Source organism: Coffea arabica, chromosome 11e (genome assembly GCF_036785885.1).
Source record: "Coffea arabica cultivar ET-39 chromosome 11e, Coffea Arabica ET-39 HiFi, whole genome shotgun sequence".
Classification (NCBI taxonomy): domain Eukaryota; kingdom Viridiplantae; phylum Streptophyta; class Magnoliopsida; order Gentianales; family Rubiaceae; genus Coffea; species Coffea arabica.
Window position 1 is genome coordinate 34,332,756 of NC_092331.1, and position 15,909 is coordinate 34,348,664.

At 42.4% G+C, this 15,909-nt stretch overlaps 27 non-coding genes and 3 pseudogenes across 27 annotated transcripts; all 30 read left to right on the forward strand.

Annotated features, from left to right (window-relative positions):
• The first annotated feature begins 81 nt into the window (after positions 1–81).
• LOC140025028 (5S ribosomal RNA) lies at positions 82–200 on the forward strand. The gene has a single exon (XR_011829005.1). It is a non-coding gene; the product is annotated as a 5S ribosomal RNA (ribosomal RNA).
• Positions 201–616: 416 nt separating this feature from the next.
• Positions 617–735, forward strand: LOC140032003 (5S ribosomal RNA). The gene has a single exon (XR_011835929.1). It is a non-coding gene; the product is annotated as a 5S ribosomal RNA (ribosomal RNA).
• Positions 736–1,151: 416 nt separating this feature from the next.
• LOC140023048 (5S ribosomal RNA) lies at positions 1,152–1,270 on the forward strand. The gene has a single exon (XR_011827021.1). It is a non-coding gene; the product is annotated as a 5S ribosomal RNA (ribosomal RNA).
• Positions 1,271–1,686: 416 nt separating this feature from the next.
• On the forward strand, positions 1,687–1,804 carry LOC140025142 (5S ribosomal RNA; annotated as a pseudogene).
• Positions 1,805–2,217: 413 nt separating this feature from the next.
• On the forward strand, positions 2,218–2,336 carry LOC140023580 (5S ribosomal RNA). Its single transcript, XR_011827549.1, has one exon. It is a non-coding gene; the product is annotated as a 5S ribosomal RNA (ribosomal RNA).
• A 416-nt stretch (positions 2,337–2,752) lies between these two features.
• Positions 2,753–2,871, forward strand: LOC140021894 (5S ribosomal RNA). The gene has a single exon (XR_011825876.1). It is a non-coding gene; the product is annotated as a 5S ribosomal RNA (ribosomal RNA).
• A 416-nt stretch (positions 2,872–3,287) lies between these two features.
• LOC140024845 (5S ribosomal RNA) lies at positions 3,288–3,406 on the forward strand. The gene has a single exon (XR_011828821.1). It is a non-coding gene; the product is annotated as a 5S ribosomal RNA (ribosomal RNA).
• Positions 3,407–3,820: 414 nt separating this feature from the next.
• LOC140024659 (5S ribosomal RNA) lies at positions 3,821–3,939 on the forward strand. Its single transcript, XR_011828635.1, has one exon. It is a non-coding gene; the product is annotated as a 5S ribosomal RNA (ribosomal RNA).
• Positions 3,940–4,355: 416 nt separating this feature from the next.
• Positions 4,356–4,474, forward strand: LOC140032190 (5S ribosomal RNA). The gene has a single exon (XR_011836115.1). It is a non-coding gene; the product is annotated as a 5S ribosomal RNA (ribosomal RNA).
• Positions 4,475–4,890: 416 nt separating this feature from the next.
• Positions 4,891–5,009, forward strand: LOC140023049 (5S ribosomal RNA). The gene has a single exon (XR_011827022.1). It is a non-coding gene; the product is annotated as a 5S ribosomal RNA (ribosomal RNA).
• A 416-nt stretch (positions 5,010–5,425) lies between these two features.
• LOC140023785 (5S ribosomal RNA) lies at positions 5,426–5,544 on the forward strand. The gene has a single exon (XR_011827751.1). It is a non-coding gene; the product is annotated as a 5S ribosomal RNA (ribosomal RNA).
• A 413-nt stretch (positions 5,545–5,957) lies between these two features.
• LOC140024661 (5S ribosomal RNA) lies at positions 5,958–6,076 on the forward strand. Its single transcript, XR_011828637.1, has one exon. It is a non-coding gene; the product is annotated as a 5S ribosomal RNA (ribosomal RNA).
• Positions 6,077–6,492: 416 nt separating this feature from the next.
• On the forward strand, positions 6,493–6,611 carry LOC140021896 (5S ribosomal RNA). Its single transcript, XR_011825878.1, has one exon. It is a non-coding gene; the product is annotated as a 5S ribosomal RNA (ribosomal RNA).
• Positions 6,612–7,027: 416 nt separating this feature from the next.
• LOC140023050 (5S ribosomal RNA) lies at positions 7,028–7,146 on the forward strand. Its single transcript, XR_011827023.1, has one exon. It is a non-coding gene; the product is annotated as a 5S ribosomal RNA (ribosomal RNA).
• Positions 7,147–7,562: 416 nt separating this feature from the next.
• On the forward strand, positions 7,563–7,681 carry LOC140023051 (5S ribosomal RNA). The gene has a single exon (XR_011827024.1). It is a non-coding gene; the product is annotated as a 5S ribosomal RNA (ribosomal RNA).
• A 416-nt stretch (positions 7,682–8,097) lies between these two features.
• Positions 8,098–8,216, forward strand: LOC140024183 (5S ribosomal RNA). Its single transcript, XR_011828155.1, has one exon. It is a non-coding gene; the product is annotated as a 5S ribosomal RNA (ribosomal RNA).
• Positions 8,217–8,632: 416 nt separating this feature from the next.
• Positions 8,633–8,751, forward strand: LOC140025029 (5S ribosomal RNA). Its single transcript, XR_011829006.1, has one exon. It is a non-coding gene; the product is annotated as a 5S ribosomal RNA (ribosomal RNA).
• A 416-nt stretch (positions 8,752–9,167) lies between these two features.
• Positions 9,168–9,286, forward strand: LOC140032004 (5S ribosomal RNA). Its single transcript, XR_011835930.1, has one exon. It is a non-coding gene; the product is annotated as a 5S ribosomal RNA (ribosomal RNA).
• A 416-nt stretch (positions 9,287–9,702) lies between these two features.
• On the forward strand, positions 9,703–9,821 carry LOC140023381 (5S ribosomal RNA). The gene has a single exon (XR_011827351.1). It is a non-coding gene; the product is annotated as a 5S ribosomal RNA (ribosomal RNA).
• A 416-nt stretch (positions 9,822–10,237) lies between these two features.
• On the forward strand, positions 10,238–10,355 carry LOC140025143 (5S ribosomal RNA; annotated as a pseudogene).
• Positions 10,356–10,768: 413 nt separating this feature from the next.
• LOC140023581 (5S ribosomal RNA) lies at positions 10,769–10,887 on the forward strand. The gene has a single exon (XR_011827550.1). It is a non-coding gene; the product is annotated as a 5S ribosomal RNA (ribosomal RNA).
• Positions 10,888–11,303: 416 nt separating this feature from the next.
• LOC140021897 (5S ribosomal RNA) lies at positions 11,304–11,422 on the forward strand. The gene has a single exon (XR_011825879.1). It is a non-coding gene; the product is annotated as a 5S ribosomal RNA (ribosomal RNA).
• Positions 11,423–11,838: 416 nt separating this feature from the next.
• LOC140024846 (5S ribosomal RNA) lies at positions 11,839–11,957 on the forward strand. The gene has a single exon (XR_011828822.1). It is a non-coding gene; the product is annotated as a 5S ribosomal RNA (ribosomal RNA).
• A 414-nt stretch (positions 11,958–12,371) lies between these two features.
• Positions 12,372–12,490, forward strand: LOC140024662 (5S ribosomal RNA). Its single transcript, XR_011828638.1, has one exon. It is a non-coding gene; the product is annotated as a 5S ribosomal RNA (ribosomal RNA).
• A 416-nt stretch (positions 12,491–12,906) lies between these two features.
• On the forward strand, positions 12,907–13,025 carry LOC140032193 (5S ribosomal RNA). Its single transcript, XR_011836118.1, has one exon. It is a non-coding gene; the product is annotated as a 5S ribosomal RNA (ribosomal RNA).
• Positions 13,026–13,441: 416 nt separating this feature from the next.
• On the forward strand, positions 13,442–13,560 carry LOC140032005 (5S ribosomal RNA). Its single transcript, XR_011835931.1, has one exon. It is a non-coding gene; the product is annotated as a 5S ribosomal RNA (ribosomal RNA).
• A 416-nt stretch (positions 13,561–13,976) lies between these two features.
• Positions 13,977–14,095, forward strand: LOC140023587 (5S ribosomal RNA). Its single transcript, XR_011827556.1, has one exon. It is a non-coding gene; the product is annotated as a 5S ribosomal RNA (ribosomal RNA).
• A 416-nt stretch (positions 14,096–14,511) lies between these two features.
• On the forward strand, positions 14,512–14,629 carry LOC140025145 (5S ribosomal RNA; annotated as a pseudogene).
• A 413-nt stretch (positions 14,630–15,042) lies between these two features.
• On the forward strand, positions 15,043–15,161 carry LOC140023582 (5S ribosomal RNA). Its single transcript, XR_011827551.1, has one exon. It is a non-coding gene; the product is annotated as a 5S ribosomal RNA (ribosomal RNA).
• A 409-nt stretch (positions 15,162–15,570) lies between these two features.
• LOC140023052 (5S ribosomal RNA) lies at positions 15,571–15,689 on the forward strand. Its single transcript, XR_011827025.1, has one exon. It is a non-coding gene; the product is annotated as a 5S ribosomal RNA (ribosomal RNA).
• Positions 15,690–15,909: the final 220 nt, after the last annotated feature.

Consider the following 15,909-nt stretch of genomic DNA (forward strand, 5'->3'; position numbering starts at 1 on the left):
TAAAATGAATTTCGGTCTAGAAAAGCCACACTGCTTCGCAGGACGGGGTAGTTTAAAAGAATAAAGCGAAAAGAATATGGCGGGTGCGATCATACCAGCTTTAATGCACCGGATCCCATCAGAACTTCGAAATTAAGCGTGTTTGGGCGAGAGTAATACTTGGATTGGTGACCCCCTGGGAAGTCCTCGTGTTGCACCCCTCTCTTTTTTGTTTCGAAATCCAAATTTCCTATTCGTTCTTTATCCTGTAGTAATTTAGCTCCGTCGGAATGATTGCTTAATATTTTGCTTCTTGTCGAAGCGTGAAGGAGGATCTGAAGGCGCGAGACAAATCAGGAACGGTACGGCTCGATCAAAGCCCGGATCGTCGCTCAAATTTGTCGGCGCAAATGTATCAGCGCAAGCGTGAAGGATTGATTTCATGATAATTTAGAGTTGCGGGATGATGGAAAAAAACAGGGGGCAAATCAATAATAAAAAAAAATATGAAAGCAAATAAATAAAAGGGTAATAGGAAAATGCTTGAATTGACGCTTAAAATGAATTTCGGTCTAGAAAAGCCACACTGCTTCGCAGGACGGGGTAGTTTAAAAGAATAAAGCGAAAGAAACATGGCGGGTGCGATCATACCAGCACTAATGCACCGGATCCCATCAGAACTCCGAAGTTAAGCATGCTTGGGCGAGAGTAGTACTAGGATGGGTGACCCCCTGGGAATTCCTCTTGTTGCACCCCTCTCTTTTTTGTTTCGAAATTCAAATTTTCTATTCGTTCTTTATCCTGTAGTAATTTAGGTCCTTCGGAACGATTGCTTTATATTTTGCTTCTTCTCGAAGCATGAAGGCGGATCTGAAGGCGCGAGACAAATCAGGAACGGTACGGCTCGATCAAAGCCCGGATCGTCGCTCAAATTTGTCGGCGCAAATGTATCCGCGCAAGCGTGAAGGATTGATTTCATGATAATTTAGAGTTGCGGGATGATGGAAAAAAACAGGGGGCAAATCAATAACAAAAAAAAATATGAAAGCAAATAAATAAAAGGATAATAGGAAAATGCTTGAATTGACGCTTAAAATGAATTTCGGTCTAGAAAAGCAACACTGCTTCGCAGGACGGGGTAGTTTAAAAGAATAAAGCGAAAGGAATATGGCGGGTGCGATCATACCAGCACTAATGCACCGGATCCCATCAGAACTTCGAAATTAAGCGTGTTTGGGCGAGAGTAGTACTTGGATTGGTGACCCCCTGGGAAGTCCTCGTGTTGCACCCCTCTCTTTTTTGTTTCGAAATCCAAATTTCCTATTCGTTCTTTATCCTGTAGTAATTTAGCTCCGTCGGAACGATTGCTTAATATTTTGCTTCTTGTCGAAGCGTGAAGGAGGATCTGAAGGCGCGAGACAAATCAGGAACGGTACGGCTCGATCAAAGCCCGGATCGTCGCTCAAATTTGTCGGCGCAAATGTATCAGCGCAAGCGTGAAGGATTGATTTCATGATAATTTAGAGTTGCGGGATGATTGAAAAAAATAGGGGGCAAATCAATATCAAAAAAAAATATGAAAGCAAATAAATAAAAGGATAATAGGAAAATGCTTGAATTGACGCTTAAAATGAATTTCGGTCTAGAAAAGCCACACTGCTTCGCAGGACGGGGTAGTTTAAAAGAATAAAGCGAAAGGAATATGGCGGGTGCGATCATACCAGCACTAATGCACCGGATCCCTTCAGAACTTCGAAATTAAGCGTGTTTGGGCGAGAGTAGCACTTGGATTGGTGAACCCTGGGAAGTCCTCGTGTTGCACCCCTCTCTTTTTTGTTTCGAAATCCAAATTTCCTATTCGTTCTTTATCCTGTAGTAATTTAGCTCCGTCGGAACGATTGCTTAATATTTTGCTTCTTGTCGAAGCGTGAAGGAGGATCTGAAGGCGCGAGACAAATCAGGAACGGTACGGCTCGATCAAAGCCCGGATCGTCGCTCAAATTTGTCGGCGCAAATGTATCACCGCAAGCGTGAAGGATTGATTTCATGATAATTTAGAGTTGCGGGATGATGGAAAAAAACAGGGTGCAAATCAATAACAAAAAAATATAAAGTAAATAAATAAAAGGATAAGAGGAAAATGCTTCAATTGACGCTTAAAATGAATTCCGGTCTAGAAAAGCCACACTGCTTCGCTGGACGGGGTAGTTTAAAAGAATAAAGCGAAAGGAACGTTGTGGGTGCGATCATACCAGCACTAATGCACCGTATCCCATCAGAACTCCGAATTTAAGCGTGCTTGGGCGTGAGTAGTACTAGGATGGGTGACCCCCTGGGAATTCCTCTTGTTGCACCCCTCTCTTTTTTGTTTCGAAATTCAAATTTTCTATTCGTTCTTTATCCTGTAGTAATTTAGGTCCTTCGGAATGATTGCTTTATATTTTGCTTCTTCTCGAAGCATGAAGGCGGATCTGAAGGCGCGAGACAAATCAGGAACGGTACGGCTCGATCAAAGCCCGGATCGTCGCTCAAATTTGTCGGCGCAAATGTATCAGCGCAAGCGTGAAGGATTGATTTCATGATAATTTAGAGTTGCGGGATGATGGAAAAAAACAGGGGGCAAATCAATAACAAAAAAAAATATGAAAGCAAATAAATAAAAGGATAATAGGAAAATGCTTGAATTGACGCTTAAAATGAATTTCGGTCTAGAAAAGCCACACTGCTTCGCAGGACGGGGTAGTTTAAAAGAATAATGCGAAAGGAACATGGCGGGTGCGATCATACCAGCACTAATGCACCGGATCCCATCAGAACTTCGAAGTTAAGCATGCTTGGGCGAGAGTAGTACTAGGATGGTTGACCCCCTGGGAATTCCTCTTGTTGCACCCCTCTCTTTTTTGTTTCGAAATTCAAATTTTCTATTCGTTCTTTATCCTGTAGTAATTTAGGTCCTTCGGAACGATTGCTTTATATTTTGCTTCTTCTCGAAGCATGAAGGCGGATCTGAAGGCGCGAGACAAATCAGGAACGGTACGGCTCGATCAAAGCCCGAATCGTCGCTCAAGTTTGTCGGCGCAAATGTATCAGCGCAAGCGTGAAGGATTGATTTCATGATAATTTAGAGTTGCGGGATGATGGAAAAAAACAGGGGGCAAATCAATAACAAAAAAAATTATGAAAGCAAATAAATAAAAGGATAATAGGAAAATGCTTGAATTGACGCTTAAAATGAATTTCGGTCATGAAAAGCCACACTGCTTCGCAGGACGGGGTAGTTTAAAACAATAAAGCGAAAGGATTATGGCGGGTGCGATCATACCAGCACTAATGCACCGGATCCCATCAGAACTTCGAAATTAAGCGTGTTTGGGCGAGAGTAGAACTTGGATTGGTGACCCCCTGGGAAGTCCTCGTGTTGCACCCCTCTCTTTTTTGTTTCGAAATCCAAATTTCCTATTCGTTCTTTATCCTGTAGTAATTTAGCTCCGTCGGAACGATTGCTTAATATTTTGCTTCTTGTCGAAGCGTGAAGGAGGATCTGAAGGCGCGAGACAAATCAGGAACGGTACGGCTCGATCAAAGCCCGGATCGTCGCTCAAATTTGTCGGCGCAAATGTATCACAGCAAGCGTGAAGGATTGATTTCATGATAATTTAGAGTTGCGGGATGATGGAAAAAAACAGGGTGCAAATCAATAACAAAAAAAATATAAAGTAAATAAATAAAAGGATAAGAGGAAAATGCTTCAATTGACGCTTAAAATGAATTCCGGTCTAGAAAAGCCACACTGCTTCGCTGGACGGGGTAGTTTAAAAGAATAAAGCGAAAGGAACGTTGTGGGTGCGATCATACCAGCACTAATGCACCGTATCCCATCAGAACTCCGAATTTAAGCGTGCTTGGGCGTGAGCAGTATTAGGATGGGTGACCCCCTGGGAATTCCTCTTGTTGCACCCCCCTCTTTTTTGTTTCGAAATTCAAATTTTCTATTCGTTCTTTATCCTGTAGTAATTTAGGTCCTTCGGAACGATTGCTTTATATTTTGCTTCTTCTGGAAGCATGAAGGCGGATCTGAAGGCGCGAGAGAATTCAGGAACGGTACGGCTCGATCAAAGCCCGGATCATCGCTCAAATTTGTCGGCGCAAATGTATCAGCGCTAGCGTGATGGATTGATTTCATGACAATTTATTGTTGCGCGATGAGGGAAAAAAACAGGGTGCAAATCAAAAACAAAAAAAAATATGAAATCAAATAAATAAAAGGATAAGAGAAAAATGCTTGAATTGACGCTTAAAATGAATTTCGGTCTAGAAAAGCCACACTGCTTCGCAGGACGGGGTAGTTTAAAAGAATAAAGCGAAAGGAATATGGCGGGTGCGATCATACCAGCACTAATGCACCGGATCCCATCAGAACTCCGAAGTTAAGCATGCTTGGGCGAGAGTAGTACTAGGATGGGTTACCCCCTGGGAATTCCACTTGTTGCACCCCTCTTTTTTTGGTTTCGAAATTCAAATTTTCTATTCGTTCTTTATCCTGTAGTAATTTAGGTCCTTCGGAACGATTGCTTTATATTTTGCTTCTTCTCGAAGCATGAAGGCGGATCTGAAGGCGCGAGACAAATCAGGAACGGTACGGCTCGATCAAAGCCCGGATCGTCGCTCAAATTTGTCGGCGCAAATGTATCAGCGCAAGCGTGAAGGATTGATTTCATGATAATTTAGAGTTGCGGGATGATGGAAAAAAATAGGGTGCAAATCAATAACAAAAAAAAATATGAAAGCAAATAAATAAAAGGATAATAGGAAAATGCTTGAATTGACGCTTAAAATGAATTTCGGTCTAGAAAAGCCACACTGCTTCGCAGGACGGGGTAGTTTAAAAGAATAAAGCGAAAGGAATATGGCGGGTGCGATCATACCAGCACTAATGCACCGGATCCCATCAGAACTTCGAAATTAAGCGTGTTTGGGCGAGAGTAGTACTTGGATTGGTGACCCCCTGGGAAGTCCTCGTGTTGCACCCCTCTCTTTTCTGTTTCGAAATCCAAATTTCCTATTCGTTCTTTATCCTGTAGTAATTTAGCTCCGTCGGAACGATTGCTTAATATTTTGCTTCTTGTCGAAGCGTGAAGGAGGATCTGACGGCGCGAGACAAATCAGGAACGGTACGGCTCGATCAAAGCCCGGATCGTCGCTCAAATTTGTCGGCGCAAATGTATCAGCGCAAGCGTGAATGATTGATTTCATGATAATTTAGAGTTGCGGGATGATGGAAAAAAACAGGGGGCAAATCAATAACAAAAAAAAATATGAAAGCAAATAAATAAAAGGATAATAGGAAAATGCTTGAATTGACGCTTAAAATGAATTTCGGTCTAGAAAAGCAACACTGCTTCGCAGGACGGGGTAGTTTATAAGAATAAAGCGAAAGGAATATGGCGGGTGCGATCGTACCAGCACTAAAGCACCGGATCCCATCAGAACTTCGAAATTAAGCGTGTTTGGGCGAGAGTAGTACTTGGATTGGTGACCCCCTGGGAAGTCCTCGTGTTGCACCCCTCTCTTTTTTGTTTCGAAATCCAAATTTCCTATTCATTCTTTATCCTGTAGTAATTTAGCTCCGTCGGAACGATTGCTTAATATTTTGCTTCTTGTCGAAGCGTGAAGGAGGATCTGAAGGCGCGAGACAAATCAGGAACGGTACGGCTCGATCAAAGCCCGGATCGTCGCTCAAATTTGTCGGCGCAAATGTATCACCGCAAGCGTGAAGGATTGATTTCATGATAATTTAGAGTTGCGGGATGATGGAAAAAAATAGGGTGCAAATCAATAACAAAAAAATATAAAGTAAATAAATAAAAGGATAAGAGGTAAATGCTTCAATTGACGCTTAAAATGAATTCCGGTCTAGAAAAGCCACACTGCTTCGCTGGACGGGGTAGTTTAAAAGAATAAAGCGAAAGGAACGTTGTGGGTGCGATCATACCAGCACTAATGCACCGTATCCCATCAGAACTCCGAATTTAAGCGTGCTTGGGCGTGAGCAGTATTAGGATGGGTGACCCCCTGGGAATTCCTCTTGTTGCACCCCTCTCTTTTTTGTTTTGAAATTCAAATTTTCTATTCGTTCTTTATCCTGTAGTAATTTAGGTCCTTCGGAACGATAGCTTTATATTTTGCTTCTTCTCGAAGCATGAAGGCGGATCTGAAGGCGCGAGACAAATCAGGAACGGTACGGCTCGATCAAAGCCCGAATCGTCGCTCAAATTTGTCGGCGCAAATGTATCAGCGCAAGCGTGAATGATTGATTTCATGATAATTTAGAGTTGCGGGATGATGGAAAAAAATAGGGGGCAAATCAATAACAAAAAAAAATATGAAAGCAAATAAATAAAAGGATAATAGGAAAATGCTTGAATTGACGCTTAAAATGAATTTCGGTCTAGAAAAGCCACACTGCTTCGCAGGACGGGGTAGTTTAAAAGAATAATGCGAAAGGAACATGGCGGGTGCGATCATACCAGCACTAATGCACCGGATCCCATCAGAACTTCGAAGTTAAGCATGCTTGGGCGAGAGTAGTACTAGGATGGTTGACCCCCTGGGAATTCCTCTTGTTGCACCCCTCTCTTTTTTGTTTCGAAATTCAAATTTTCTATTCGTTCTTTATCCTGTAGTAATTTAGGTCCTTCGGAACGATTGCTTTATATTTTGCTTCTTCTCGAAGCATGAAGGCGGATCTGAAGGCGCGAGACAAATCAGGAACGGTACGGCTCGATCAAAGCCCGAATCGTCGCTCAAATTTGTCGGCGCAAATGTATCAGCGCAAGCGTGAATGATTGATTTCATGATAATTTAGAGTTGCGGGATGATGGAAAAAAATAGGGGGCAAATCAATAACAAAAAAAAATATGAAAGCAAATAAATAAAACGATAATAGGAAAATGCTTGAATTGACGCTTAAAATGAATTTCGGTCTAGAAAAGCCACACTGCTTCGCAGGACGGGGTAGTTTAAAAGAATAAAGCGAAAGAAATATGGCGGGTGCGATCATACCAGCACTAATGCACCGGATCCCATCAGAACTTCGAAATTAAGCGTGTTTGGGCGAGAGTAGTACTTGGATTGGTGACCCCCTGGGAAGTCCTCGTGTTGCACCCCTCTCTTTTTTGTTTCGAAATCCAAATTTCCTATTCGTTCTTTATCCTGTAGTAATTTAGCTCCGTCGGAACGATTGCTTAATATTTTGCTTCTTGTCGAAGCGTGAAGGAGGATCTGAAGGCGCGAGACAAATCAGGAACGGTACGGCTCGATCAAAGCCCGGATCGTCGCTCAAATTTGTCGGCGCAAATGTATCAGCGCAAGCGTGAAGGATTGATTTCATGATAATTTAGAGTTGCGGGATGATGGAAAAAAACAGGGGGCAAATCAATAACAAAAAAAAATATGAAAGCAAATAAATAAAAGGATAATAGGAAAATGCTTGAATTGACGCTTAAAATGAATTTCGGTCTAGAAAAGCAACACTGCTTCGCAGGACGGGGTAGTTTAAAAGAATAAAGCGAAAGGAATATGGCGGGTGCGATCATACCAGCACTAATGCACCGGATCCCATCAGAACTTCGAAATTAAGCGTGTTTGGGCGAGAGTAGTACTTGGATTGGTGACCCCCTGGGAAGTCCTCGTGTTGCACCCCTCTCTTTTTTGTTTCGAAATCCAAATTTCCTATTCGTTCTTTATCCTGTAGTAATTTAGCTCCGTCGGAACGATTGCTTAATATTTTGCTTCTTGTCGAAGCGTGAAGGAGGATCTGAAGGCGCGAGACAAATCAGGAACGGTACGGCTCGATCAAAGCCCGGATCGTCGCTCAAATTTGTCGGCGCAAATGTATCAGCGCTAGCGTGATGGATTGATTTGATGACAATTTATTGTTGCGCGATGAGGGAAAAAAACAGGGTGCAAATCAATAACAAAAAAGAATATGAAAGCAAATAAACAAAAGGATAAGAAAAAAATGCTTGAATTGACGCTTAAAATGAATTTCGGTCTAGAAAAGCCACACTGCTTCGCAGGACGGGGTAGTTTAAAAGAATAAAGCGAAAGGAACATGGCGGGTACGATCATACCAGCACTAATGCACCGGATCACATCAGAACTCCGAAGTTAAGCATGCTTGGGCGAGAGTAGTACTAGGATGGGTGACCCCCTGGGAATTCCTCTTGTTGCCCCCCTCTCTTTTTTCTTTCGAAATTCAAATTTTCTATTCGTTCTTTATCCTGTAGTAATTTAGGTCCTTCGGAACGATTGCTTTATATTTTGCTTCTTCTCGAAGCATGAAGGCGGATCTGAAGGCGCGAGACAAATCAGGAACGGTACGGCTCGATCAAAGCCCGGATCGTCGCTCAAATTTGTCGGCGCAAATGTATCAGCGCAAGCGTGAAGGATTGATTTCATGATAATTTAGAGTTGCGGGATGATGGAAAAAAACAGGGGGCAAATCAATGACAAAAAAAAATATGAAAGCAAATAAATAAAAGGATAATAGGAAAATGCTTGAATTGACGCTTAAAATGAATTTCGGTCTAGAAAAGCCACACTGCTTCGCAGGACGGGGTAGTTTAAAAGAATAAAGCGAAAAGAATATGGCGGGTGCGATCATACCAGCTTTAATGCACCGGATCCCATCAGAACTTCGAAATTAAGCGTGTTTGGGCGAGAGTAATACTTGGATTGGTGACCCCCTGGGAAGTCCTCGTGTTGCACCCCTCTCTTTTTTGTTTCGAAATCCAAATTTCCTATTCGTTCTTTATCCTGTAGTAATTTAGCTCCGTCGGAATGATTGCTTAATATTTTGCTTCTTGTCGAAGCGTGAAGGAGGATCTGAAGGCGCGAGACAAATCAGGAACGGTACGGCTCGATCAAAGCCCGGATCGTCGCTCAAATTTGTCGGCGCAAATGTATCAGCGCAAGCGTGAAAGATTGATTTCATGATAATTTAGAGTTGCGGGATGATGGAAAAAAACAGGGGGCAAATCAATAATAAAAAAAAATATGAAAGCAAATAAATAAAAGGGTAATAGGAAAATGCTTGAATTGACGCTTAAAATGAATTTCGGTCTAGAAAAGCCACACTGCTTCGCAGGACGGGGTAGTTTAAAAGAATAAAGCGAAAGAAACATGGCGGGTGCGATCATACCAGCACTAATGCACCGGATCCCATCAGAACTCCGAAGTTAAGCATGCTTGGGCGAGAGTAGTACTAGGATGGGTGACCCCCTGGGAATTCCTCTTGTTGCACCCCTCTCTTTTTTGTTTCGAAATTCAAATTTTCTATTCGTTCTTTATCCTGTAGTAATTTAGGTCCTTCGGAACGATTGCTTTATATTTTGCTTCTTCTCGAAGCATGAAGGCGGATCTGAAGGCGCGAGACAAATCAGGAACGGTACGGCTCGATCAAAGCCCGGATCGTCGCTCAAATTTGTCGGCGCAAATGTATCCGCGCAAGCGTGAAGGATTGATTTCATGATAATTTAGAGTTGCGGGATGATGGAAAAAAACAGGGGGCAAATCAATAACAAAAAAAAATATGAAAGCAAATAAATAAAAGGATAATAGGAAAATGCTTGAATTGACGCTTAAAATGAATTTCGGTCTAGAAAAGCCACACTGCTTCGCAGGACGGGGTAGTTTAAAAGAATAAAGCGAAAGGAATATGGCGGGTGCGATCATACCAGCACTAATGCACCGGATCCCATCAGAACTTCGAAATTAAGCGTGTTTGGGCGAGAGTAGTACTTGGATTGGTGACCCCCTGGGAAGTTCTCGTGTTGCATCCCTCGCTTTTTTGTTTCGAAATCCAAATTTCCTATTCGTTCTTTATCCTGTAGTAATTTAGCTCCGTCGGAACGATTGCTTAATATTTTGCTTCTTGTCGAAGCGTGAAGGAGGATCTGAAGGCGCGAGACAAATCAGGAACGGTACGGCTCGATCAAAGCCCGGATAGTCGCTCAAATTTGTCGGCGCAAATGTATCAGCGCAAGCGTGAAGGATTGATTTCATGATAATTTAGAGTTGCGGGATGATTGAAAAAAATAGGGGGCAAATCAATATCAAAAAAAAATATGAAAGCAAATAAATAAAAGGATAATAGGAAAATGCTTGAATTGACGCTTAAAATGAATTTCGGTCTAGAAAAGCCACACTGCTTCGCAGGACGGGGTAGTTTAAAAGAATAAAGCGAAAGGAATATGGCGGGTGCGATCATACCAGCACTAATGCACCGGATCCCTTCAGAACTTCGAAATTAAGCGTGTTTGGGCGAGAGTAGCACTTGGATTGGTGAACCCTGGGAAGTCCTCGTGTTGCACCCCTCTCTTTTTTGTTTCGAAATCCAAATTTCCTATTCGTTCTTTATCCTGTAGTAATTTAGCTCCGTCGGAACGATTGCTTAATATTTTGCTTCTTGTCGAAGCGTGAAGGAGGATCTGAAGGCGCGAGACAAATCAGGAACGGTACGGCTCGATCAAAGCCCGGATCGTCGCTCAAATTTGTCGGCGCAAATGTATCACCGCAAGCGTGAAGGATTGATTTCATGATAATTTAGAGTTGCGGGATGATGGAAAAAAACAGGGTGCAAATCAATAACAAAAAAATATAAAGTAAATAAATAAAAGGATAAGAGGAAAATGCTTCAATTGACGCTTAAAATGAATTCCGGTCTAGAAAAGCCACACTGCTTCGCTGGACGGGGTAGTTTAAAAGAATAAAGCGAAAGAAACGTTGTGGGTGCGATCATACCAGCACTAATGCACCGTATCCCATCAGAACTCCGAATTTAAGCGTGCTTGGGCGTGAGTAGTACTAGGATGGGTGACCCCCTGGGAATTCCTCTTGTTGCACCCCTCTCTTTTTTGTTTCGAAATTCAAATTTTCTATTCGTTCTTTATCCTGTAGTAATTTAGGTCCTTCGGAATGATTGCTTTATATTTTGCTTCTTCTCGAAGCATGAAGGCGGATCTGAAGGCGCGAGACAAATCAGGAACGGTACGGCTCGATCAAAGCCCGGATCGTCGCTCAAATTTGTCGGCGCAAATGTATCAGCGCAAGCGTGAAGGATTGATTTCATGATAATTTAGAGTTGCGGGATGATGGAAAAAAACAGGGGGCAAATCAATAACAAAAAAAAATATGAAAGCAAATAAATAAAAGGATAATAGGAAAATGCTTGAATTGACGCTTAAAATGAATTTCGGTCTAGAAAAGCCACACTGCTTCGCAGGACGGGGTAGTTTAAAAGAATAATGCGAAAGGAACATGGCGGGTGCGATCATACCAGCACTAATGCACCGGATCCCATCAGAACTTCGAAGTTAAGCATGCTTGGGCGAGAGTAGTACTAGGATGGTTGACCCCCTGGGAATTCCTCTTGTTGCACCCCTCTCTTTTTTGTTTCGAAATTCAAATTTTCTATTCGTTCTTTATCCTGTAGTAATTTAGGTCCTTCGGAACGATTGCTTTATATTTTGCTTCTTCTCGAAGCATGAAGGCGGATCTGAAGGCGCGAGACAAATCAGGAACGGTACGGCTCGATCAAAGCCCGAATCGTCGCTCAAGTTTGTCGGCGCAAATGTATCAGCGCAAGCGTGAAGGATTGATTTCATGATAATTTAGAGTTGCGGGATGATGGAAAAAAACAGGGGGAAAATCAATAACAAAAAAAATTATGAAAGCAAATAAATAAAAGGATAATAGGAAAATGCTTGAATTGACGCTTAAAATGAATTTCGGTCATGAAAAGCCACACTGCTTCGCAGGACGGGGTAGTTTAAAACAATAAAGCGAAAGGATTATGGCGGGTGCGATCATACCAGCACTAATGCACCGGATCCCATCAGAACTTCGAAATTAAGCGTGTTTGGGCGAGAGTAGAACTTGGATTGGTGACCCCCTGGGAAGTCCTCGTGTTGCACCCCTCTCTTTTTTGTTTCGAAATCCAAATTTCCTATTCGTTCTTTATCCTGTAGTAATTTAGCTCCGTCGGAACGATTGCTTAATATTTTGCTTCTTGTCGAAGCGTGAAGGAGGATCTGAAGGCGCGAGACAAATCAGGAACGGTACGGCTCGATCAAAGCCCGGATCGTCGCTCAAATTTGTCGGCGCAAATGTATCACAGCAAGCGTGAAGGATTGATTTCATGATAATTTAGAGTTGCGGGATGATGGAAAAAAACAGGGTGCAAATCAATAACAAAAAAAATATAAAGTAAATAAATAAAAGGATAAGAGGAAAATGCTTCAATTGACGCTTAAAATGAATTCCGGTCTAGAAAAGCCACACTGCTTCGCTGGACGGGGTAGTTTAAAAGAATAAAGCGAAAGGAACGTTGTGGGTGCGATCATACCAGCACTAATGCACCGTATCCCATCAGAACTCCGAATTTAAGCGTGCTTGGGCGTGAGCAGTATTAGGATGGGTGACCCCCTGGGAATTCCTCTTGTTGCACCCCCCTCTTTTTTGTTTCGAAATTCAAATTTTCTATTCGTTCTTTATCCTGTAGTAATTTAGGTCCTTCGGAACGATTGCTTTATATTTTGCTTCTTCTCGAAGCATGAAGGCGGATCTGAAGGCGCGAGAGAATTCAGGAACGGTACGGCTCGATCAAAGCCCGGATCATCGCTCAAATTTGTCGGCGCAAATGTATCAGCGCTAGCGTGATGGATTGATTTCATGACAATTTATTGTTGCGCGATGAGGGAAAAAAACAGGGTGCAAATCAAAAACAAAAAAAAATATGAAATCAAATAAATAAAAGGATAAGAGAAAAATGCTTGAATTGACGCTTAAAATGAATTTCGGTCTAGAAAAGCCACACTGCTTCGCAGGACGGGGTAGTTTAAAAGAATAAAGCGAAAGGAATATGGCGGGTGCGATCATACCAGCACTAATGCACCGGATCCCATCAGAACTCCGAAGTTAAGCATGCTTGGGCGAGAGTAGTACTAGGATGGGTTACCCCCTGGGAATTCCTCTTGTTGCACCCCTCTTTTTTTGGTTTCGAAATTCAAATTTTCTATTCGTTCTTTATCCTGTAGTAATTTAGGTCCTTCGGAACGATTGCTTTATATTTTGCTTCTTCTCGAAGCATGAAGGCGGATCTGAAGGCGCGAGACAAATCAGGAACGGTACGGCTCGATCAAAGCCCGGATCGTCGCTCAAATTTGTCGGCGCAAATGTATCAGCGCAAGCGTGAAGGATTGATTTCATGATAATTTAGAGTTGCGGGATGATGGAAAAAAACAGGGGGCAAATCAATAATAAAAAAAAATATGAAAGCAAATAAATAAAAGGGTAATAGGAAAATGCTTGAATTGACGCTTAAAATGAATTTCGGTCTAGAAAAGCCACACTGCTTCGCAGGACGGGGTAGTTTAAAAGAATAAAGCGAAAGAAACATGGCGGGTGCGATCATACCAGCACTAATGCACCGGATCCCATCAGAACTCCGAAGTTAAGCATGCTTGGGCGAGAGTAGTACTAGGATGGGTGACCCCCTGGGAATTCCTCTTGTTGCACCCCTCTCTTTTTTGTTTCGAAATTCAAATTTTCTATTCGTTCTTTATCCTGTAGTAATTTAGGTCCTTCGGAACGATTGCTTTATATTTTGCTTCTTCTCGAAGCATGAAGGCGGATCTGAAGGCGCGAGACAAATCAGGAACGGTACGGCTCGATCAAAGCCCGGATCGTCGCTCAAATTTGTCGGCGCAAATGTATCCGCGCAAGCGTGAAGGATTGATTTCATGATAATTTAGAGTTGCGGGATGATGGAAAAAAACAGGGGGCAAATCAATAACAAAAAAAAATATGAAAGCAAATAAATAAAAGGATAATAGGAAAATGCTTGAATTGACGCTTAAAATGAATTTCGGTCTAGAAAAGCAACACTGCTTCGCAGGACGGGGTAGTTTAAAAGAATAAAGCGAAAGGAATATGGCGGGTGCGATCATACCAGCACTAATGCACCGGATCCCATTAGAACTTCGAAATTAAGCGTGTTTGGGCGAGAGTAGTACTTGGATTGGTGACCCCCTGGGAAGTCCTCGTGTTGCACCCCTCTCTTTTTTGTTTCGAAATCCAAATTTCCTATTCGTTCTTTATCCTGTAATAATTTAGCTCCGTCGGAACGATTGCTTAATATTTTGCTTCTTGTCGAAGCGTGAAGGAGGATCTGAAGGCGCGAGACAAATCAGGAACGGTACGGCTCGATCAAAGCCCGGATCGTCGCTCAAATTTGTCGGCGCAAATGTATCAGCGCAAGCGTGAAGGATTGATTTCATGATAATTTAGAGTTGCGGGATGATTGAAAAAAATAGGGGGCAAATCAATATCAAAAAAAAATATGAAAGCAAATAAATAAAAGGATAATAGGAAAATGCTTGAATTGACGCTTAAAATGAATTTCGGTCTAGAAAAGCCACACTGCTTCGCAGGACGGGGTAGTTTAAAAGAATAAAGCGAAAGGAATATGGCGGGTGCGATCATACCAGCACTAATGCACCGGATCCCTTCAGAACTTCGAAATTAAGCGTGTTTGGGCGAGAGTAGCACTTGGATTGGTGAACCCTGGGAAGTCCTCGTGTTGCACCCCTCTCTTTTTTGTTTCGAAATCCAAATTTCCTATTCGTTCTTTATCCTGTAGTAATTTAGCTCCGTCGGAACGATTGCTTAATATTTTGCTTCTTGTCGAAGCGTGAAGGAGGATCTGAAGGCGCGAGACAAATCAGGAACGGTACGGCTCGATCAAAGCCCGGATCGTCGCTCAAATTTGTCGGCGCAAATGTATCACCGCAAGCGTGAAGGATTGATTTCATGATAATTTAGAGTTGCGGGATGATGGAAAAAAACAGGGTGCAAATCAATAACAAAAAAATATAAAGTAAATAAATAAAAGGATAAGAGGAAAATGCTTCAATTGACGCTTAAAATGAATTCCGGTCTAGAAAAGCCACACTGCTTCGCTGGACGGGGTAGTTTAAAAGAATAAAGCGAAAGAAACGTTGTGGGTGCGATCATACCAGCACTAATGCACCGTATCCCATCAGAACTCCGAATTTAAGCGTGCTTGGGCGTGAGTAGTACTAGGATGGGTGACCCCCTGGGAATTCCTCTTGTTGCACCCCTCTCTTTTTTGTTTCGAAATTCAAATTTTCTATTCGTTCTTTATCCTGTAGTAATTTAGGTCCTTCGGAATGATTGCTTTATATTTTGCTTCTTCTCGAAGCATGAAGGCGGATCTGAAGGCGCGAGAGAAATCAGGAACGGTACGGCTCGATCAAAGCCCGGATCATCGCTCAAATTTGTCGGCGCAAATGTATCAGCGCTAGCGTGATGGATTGATTTGATGACAATTTATTGTTGCGCGATGAGGGAAAAAAACAGGGTGCAAATCAATAACAAAAAAAAATATGAAAGCAAATAAACAAAAGGATAAGAAAAAAATGCTACGCTTAAAATGAATTTCGGTCTAGAAAAGCCACACTGCTTCGCAGGACGGGGTAGTTTAAAAGAATAAAACGAAAGGAATATGGCGGGTGCGATCATACCAGCACTAATGCACCGGATCCCATCAGAACTTCGAAATTAAGCGTGTTTGGGCGAGAGTAGTACTTGGATTGGTGACCCCCTGGGAAGTCCTCGTGTTGCACCCCTCTCTTTTTTGTTTCGAAATCCAAATTTCCTATTCGTTCTTTATCCTGTAGTAATTTAGCTCCGTCGGAACGATTGCTTAATATTTTGCTTCTTGTCGAAGCGTGAAGGAGGATCTGAAGGCGCGAGACAAATCAGGAACGGTACGGCTCGATCAAAGCCCGGATCATCGCTCAAATTTGTCGGCGCAAATGTATTTGCGCTAGCGTGATGGATTGATTT